The sequence below is a fragment of the Panthera uncia genome, unplaced genomic scaffold, assembly GCF_023721935.1.
Source record: "Panthera uncia isolate 11264 unplaced genomic scaffold, Puncia_PCG_1.0 HiC_scaffold_1761, whole genome shotgun sequence".
Classification (NCBI taxonomy): domain Eukaryota; kingdom Metazoa; phylum Chordata; class Mammalia; order Carnivora; family Felidae; genus Panthera; species Panthera uncia.
Window position 1 is genome coordinate 16 of NW_026058428.1, and position 4,411 is coordinate 4,426.

The 4,411-nt window shown below is 58.3% G+C and overlaps 1 long non-coding RNA gene across 1 annotated transcript; it reads left to right on the forward strand.

Moving 5' to 3' along the window:
* The first annotated feature begins 211 nt into the window (after nucleotides 1-211).
* On the forward strand, nucleotides 212-2,654 carry LOC125917364 (uncharacterized). Its single transcript, XR_007456166.1, has 4 exons — nucleotides 212-639; nucleotides 907-1,082; nucleotides 1,232-1,330; nucleotides 2,394-2,654. It is a non-coding gene; the product is annotated as an uncharacterized LOC125917364 (long non-coding RNA).
* Nucleotides 2,655-4,411: the final 1,757 nt, after the last annotated feature.

Below are 4,411 nucleotides of genomic sequence, written 5' to 3' on the forward strand. Positions count from 1 at the left end.
CCCAGTGTCCGACCTCCCATCCTCCTCCTTAGCGTCCGGAGGTGGCACCTGGGTGCCTTACATCCTTTTGTTTGATTGAGTCCTCTTGACCTAAAAGCCCTCCTAGATTTAGAGAAGTTCTATGGCTGCTGGGCCTGCCTGGCTCCAAGGCCTGTGTCTTCTCACAGACCTGTGCTCAGGGGTCTGGTGGTGTCTGGACAGAGGCAGGGCGTGGTGGGTCGAGGGGTGAGGGACGGCCTTTTGGAATCAAGGGTGATGGTCCCATCAAGGGATGATAAAGTGGACCTGGGGACAGCGGCCTCTCACGAATTCTCTGAGCCCATTGCTAATGTTTGTCAAGGGATCTTTACCAAAGTGCAAGTTCTGCTTTGGCCTGGGCCTGGAGAGAGCTCTGTGAGATTGGCCAGTTGGGGGAAGCACGTGGACTTGGAGGGAGGAAGGGCCTTCCCCTGTTGTCCCCGGACCCTCAGCTGTGGCCGAGGACCTGTGTGTAACTGCTGGTACGCCTGAGTGCTCCGGGCTTTTCTCTGTCCCCGTAGAGCTGGCTCCCTGCCTGAGCTGTCCTTCCCTCTGTACCTCGATGTGCTGGCTCCCTATGTGAACCAGGTGAATCTTATCCGAGCCGGGGTCCCTAAGATCGTGAGTAGCTTTTGTTTCGCTCCTTCCCCTACTCAGCCGCGTGCGGGGAGCAGTCTGGTCCGGGGGTCTCTCAGAAGGGGGCGCTCCCGCCCTGCTAGGCTTGTTCTGTGTCTTCCTGCCCAAACCCGCATGGACGCGCTCATTCCTTCCTTCCCCTCCCAGCCCAGACAGAGCCCTTCCTAGCCTCTCTCAGGGTCTTCAAACCCTGGGGTAGGTTGCCAGTAGGAATGGCAGAGAATCTCCTCCTTTCTTCTCCCTGTCTTCTAGAACTTTTCTGGTCCAGATTACCCCAGTATCCGACCTCCCATCCTCCTCCTCAGCGTCCGGAGGTGGCCTGGGGTCAGCGAGCAGCAAGTGTACCGTGAGTTTCAGAATCTCTGCAAGTTCGATGTCCGGCGACTGTCGCGGAGCCAGTTCCTGCTCTTGACCAATAAGTTCAAGGAGTAGGTGCCTGGGTTCGCAGCCCGCCCTCCCGCCCCGCAGCCCGCCCTCCCGCCCCGCAGCCCTCCCTGTCTCCTTGCGGCCTCCTGCGGCCTGCTCAGAGACGCAGGGCTGATACTTGCACGCCTGATCTGAGACCCTCTTTTGGCAGCGCTCGGAGCATCCTGAGGGAGTACCGGGGCCACCCCACCCTGCAGATCTCCCTCTATCGGTACTGGAGACACTCCCCCGACATCAACTGCTTGTTGCAGTAAGTGACCAGGGCCGAGGCTGCCCTCTGGACTGGCCCGCGGCGCCAGCTGGGGCTGAGTGGGGCACGGTTCGCTGGCTAGCGTGTGGTCAAGGGGTCCTTGGCGAGTATGGTGGCCTGAACGTTAGTCAGTGAGACCGGACAGGGCTCTGGTAAACGTCCGCTGTGTTGGGTGCTGGCCTAGGTTCCAGGCCTTCGTCAGTGAACAAAGCGCAATCTTGCCCTCGTGGAACTCACACTCCAGTGGGAGGTGACAAGTGAATTGCGCGACGGATCAGGTGACAAGTGTCTGTTAAAAAGAAGAGCCCTCAGGAGGTGGGAGTGGAGGGCCAGAGAGGGGCGGGACGGTTAAAGGAGAAGGTGGGACCCCATTAAAGTCTCCAGGGAGGTGAGGGAACGAGCCAGGCAGAGCGCGGGGGAGGACCGTGTCCAGGCAGCGGGCGAAGGCCCTCGAGAGGGGCCACGAGGAGAGAAGGGACACAGGTACGTGGGCCGGACGGGGTGGAGGGCTGCGGGTGAGGGCCGTGGGCGAAGCCGCGGGTGGTCAGAGGTTTTCAGCAGAGGTGGGACGCAGACTGCAGAGGACATGGAGGGCCAGGGAGGAAGTCGGGGAGCCAGGCGGGCGTGCCGTCGGCTTTTGGGGCTTGCACTGCATGGCAGCAGAGGGGGGTGCCCAAGGGGGTCCCGGGCAGACCGGAGCGGGGTCGAGTTTGAATCGGGGTTTTTTGGCCCGCGTAACTAAAAGGTGGAGTTGCGTCGTAAGGGTTTCGGCTTGCCGGTTGGGAGCCGTATGTGTAGAAAACGGCATGCTTCAAGACGTTTGGCCCCTTGGCGATGTTTTCCTGCCTGCCAACCTCTGATGTAAACCGCTAGGAGGACGACCGGTCCGGGTGGGTCTCGGAGCCCTTCTGCGCTCACGGCGGAAGCTCGCGCTGGGGAAGTGAGGGGAAGACAGGACGGTCTGGGTCAACGGAGCGGGGGGCCCGCGTGTCTGGGCTTTCACACCTGCCAGCGCACACGCGGCCGTCCGGCCGGCACCGCTGACCCGTGCTCTGTCTTGCAGGGTCTGTGGCGTGGTGGCCACCTGGGCCCTCCTCGCTCTCGTCCTCGGGAGACCTGACCCCTGAGCGTGGCCTGCAGCCTCTGTCCCATCTCCGTGCCTCTCCGGGACAGCCGTCCGCATGTCCGCATGGGGCTCCTGTGGCTTTTGTGTAAATCGTACCTTTCTCTGCAGACCGATGTGTGCGGTCCTTATGAGGAACTTTGTTTCAAATGTGAAATTGTGTAACTATTATCAACGATAAAGAAATCCTTAGAAGTGGAACTTTCGTGGCCCAGACTTTTCTTTTTGTAAATGGGAGAAGTTCCCACCTCTGGGAACTTAAGCTAATGTTCCAGAGGGTCTCATGTGCAGACAACTAGCATTGGACGCCAGGTGAACAAAGGGCCACGTTATTTCTGGGAGAGAAATTCTTGGCCAATATGCTGGTTGGGATTTCAATCTGGGAAATGGCCTAAGTGTCCATGTGCATCTGTGATGTTTTGATAACATTTTATGGTTTATAATGTTGAACATTCACTTCAGAAACAAGAATTACCCAGGGGCACCTGGGTGGCCCAGTCGGTTAAGCGTCCAGCTCTTGGTTTTGGCTCAGGTCGTGAGCTCACAGTTCGTGAGTTCGAGCCCCGAGTCGGGCTCCACATTGCTGGTACAGAGCCTACTTGGGATTCTCTCTCCCTCCCAGTCTCTCTGACCCTCTCTGGCTTGCTCGCTCACTTGTTCTCAAAAAAGAAAAATTAAACAAAAAACAAAACTTCTCCATCCCACAGCTGTGTCCCCTGAGGGGCCAGGGAGACTCGGGTTATTTTGCTTCCTCTGTGGTGCTCCACACCCGCCATGCCCACACTGTTCTCAGCTTTATGAGTAGCTGTTCTCCATCGGGAGCAGAACTTGGCTGTTTGTGCAATCTTGAAACTTCACTTATGATGATTCAGCAGAACCTTCCTAAATGGGGGCGGGGAGGGGGGGTGCTGCTGTTTCCCCCATAAAACGGGAATGTTAGTGGTGGCAGCCGCCCAGTTGGGAGCTGCCTGTCCTGAGGGACGTGAGCGCCAGATGGGGTGCTGTCCCTCGAGATTCGGGGCAGCTCATGGTCAGGCCAAGGACACCGAACTCTCAGGTGGCGGGAGGGAAGTTTTACCCCTTTGTCCACACAGCATCCTAGTGGGACGCCCCCCCTTCCCCAATCGGATGTCACTTTGTATACACGGAGGAGAGCTCCCTTTTCTCACGTGGGCTTTCGGGGCCCAGTCTAATTTAGATGGGCTCCGCATTCAGTGCTCAACACGAGAGTGAGAACAAGCTTAGGTCGGTGAGCGGAGTGACCGTTTTGGCTTTCCGGGGTCGGAGTGCGGTCCGAGCACTGTGAGCTATTTTCTGTGGTTCGGGAGTGAAAGCGGCCTGTCAGGACTTTACCTCTTAGCTGTTCACGGGTCTTTACCCCTCCCCTGCTTCTCACACCTTCGGTGGGGCATCTGTTGGTGCTGAGGGCACTGTCTGCTGTCCCTGCTGGGGCGGCGGGTGGGGGAGAGGGGTGGGGGCGGCGTGGAGGCGGCCGAGTTCCTCCAAGTCCGTGACTCTGCTTGGGTTCTAGCTCCTGATTCTCCTGGGGTTCGTTTGTTTTCTCTTTCAAGTTTATTTATTTTGAGAGGAAGAGAGCCAGTGGGGGAGGGGCAGAGAGAGGGAGAGAATCCATGCCGCCAGCAAGAGCCCTACATGGGGCTTGAATCTCAAACCGTGAGATCATGACCTGAGCCGAAGTCGGAGGCTTAACTGACTGAGCCCCCCCCCCCGCCCCAGGTGCCCCCCTCGTGGGGTTCTTGATCTGCGTGCTGCTCAGAAGTGCTGAGAGCAGGGAGAGCCCTGGGATGCCGGGGGGGGGGGGGTGCTTTTGCTGCCTCACCCTGCTTTCTCCTCCTCTTTGTGTAGGTCTTGATAGCCAAGCTTCTCCTGTAGTTCTCTCTCCCATCATTAAATGAAAAATCCAAAGCAAAATGTAAACCGGATGCCTTACTCTTCCC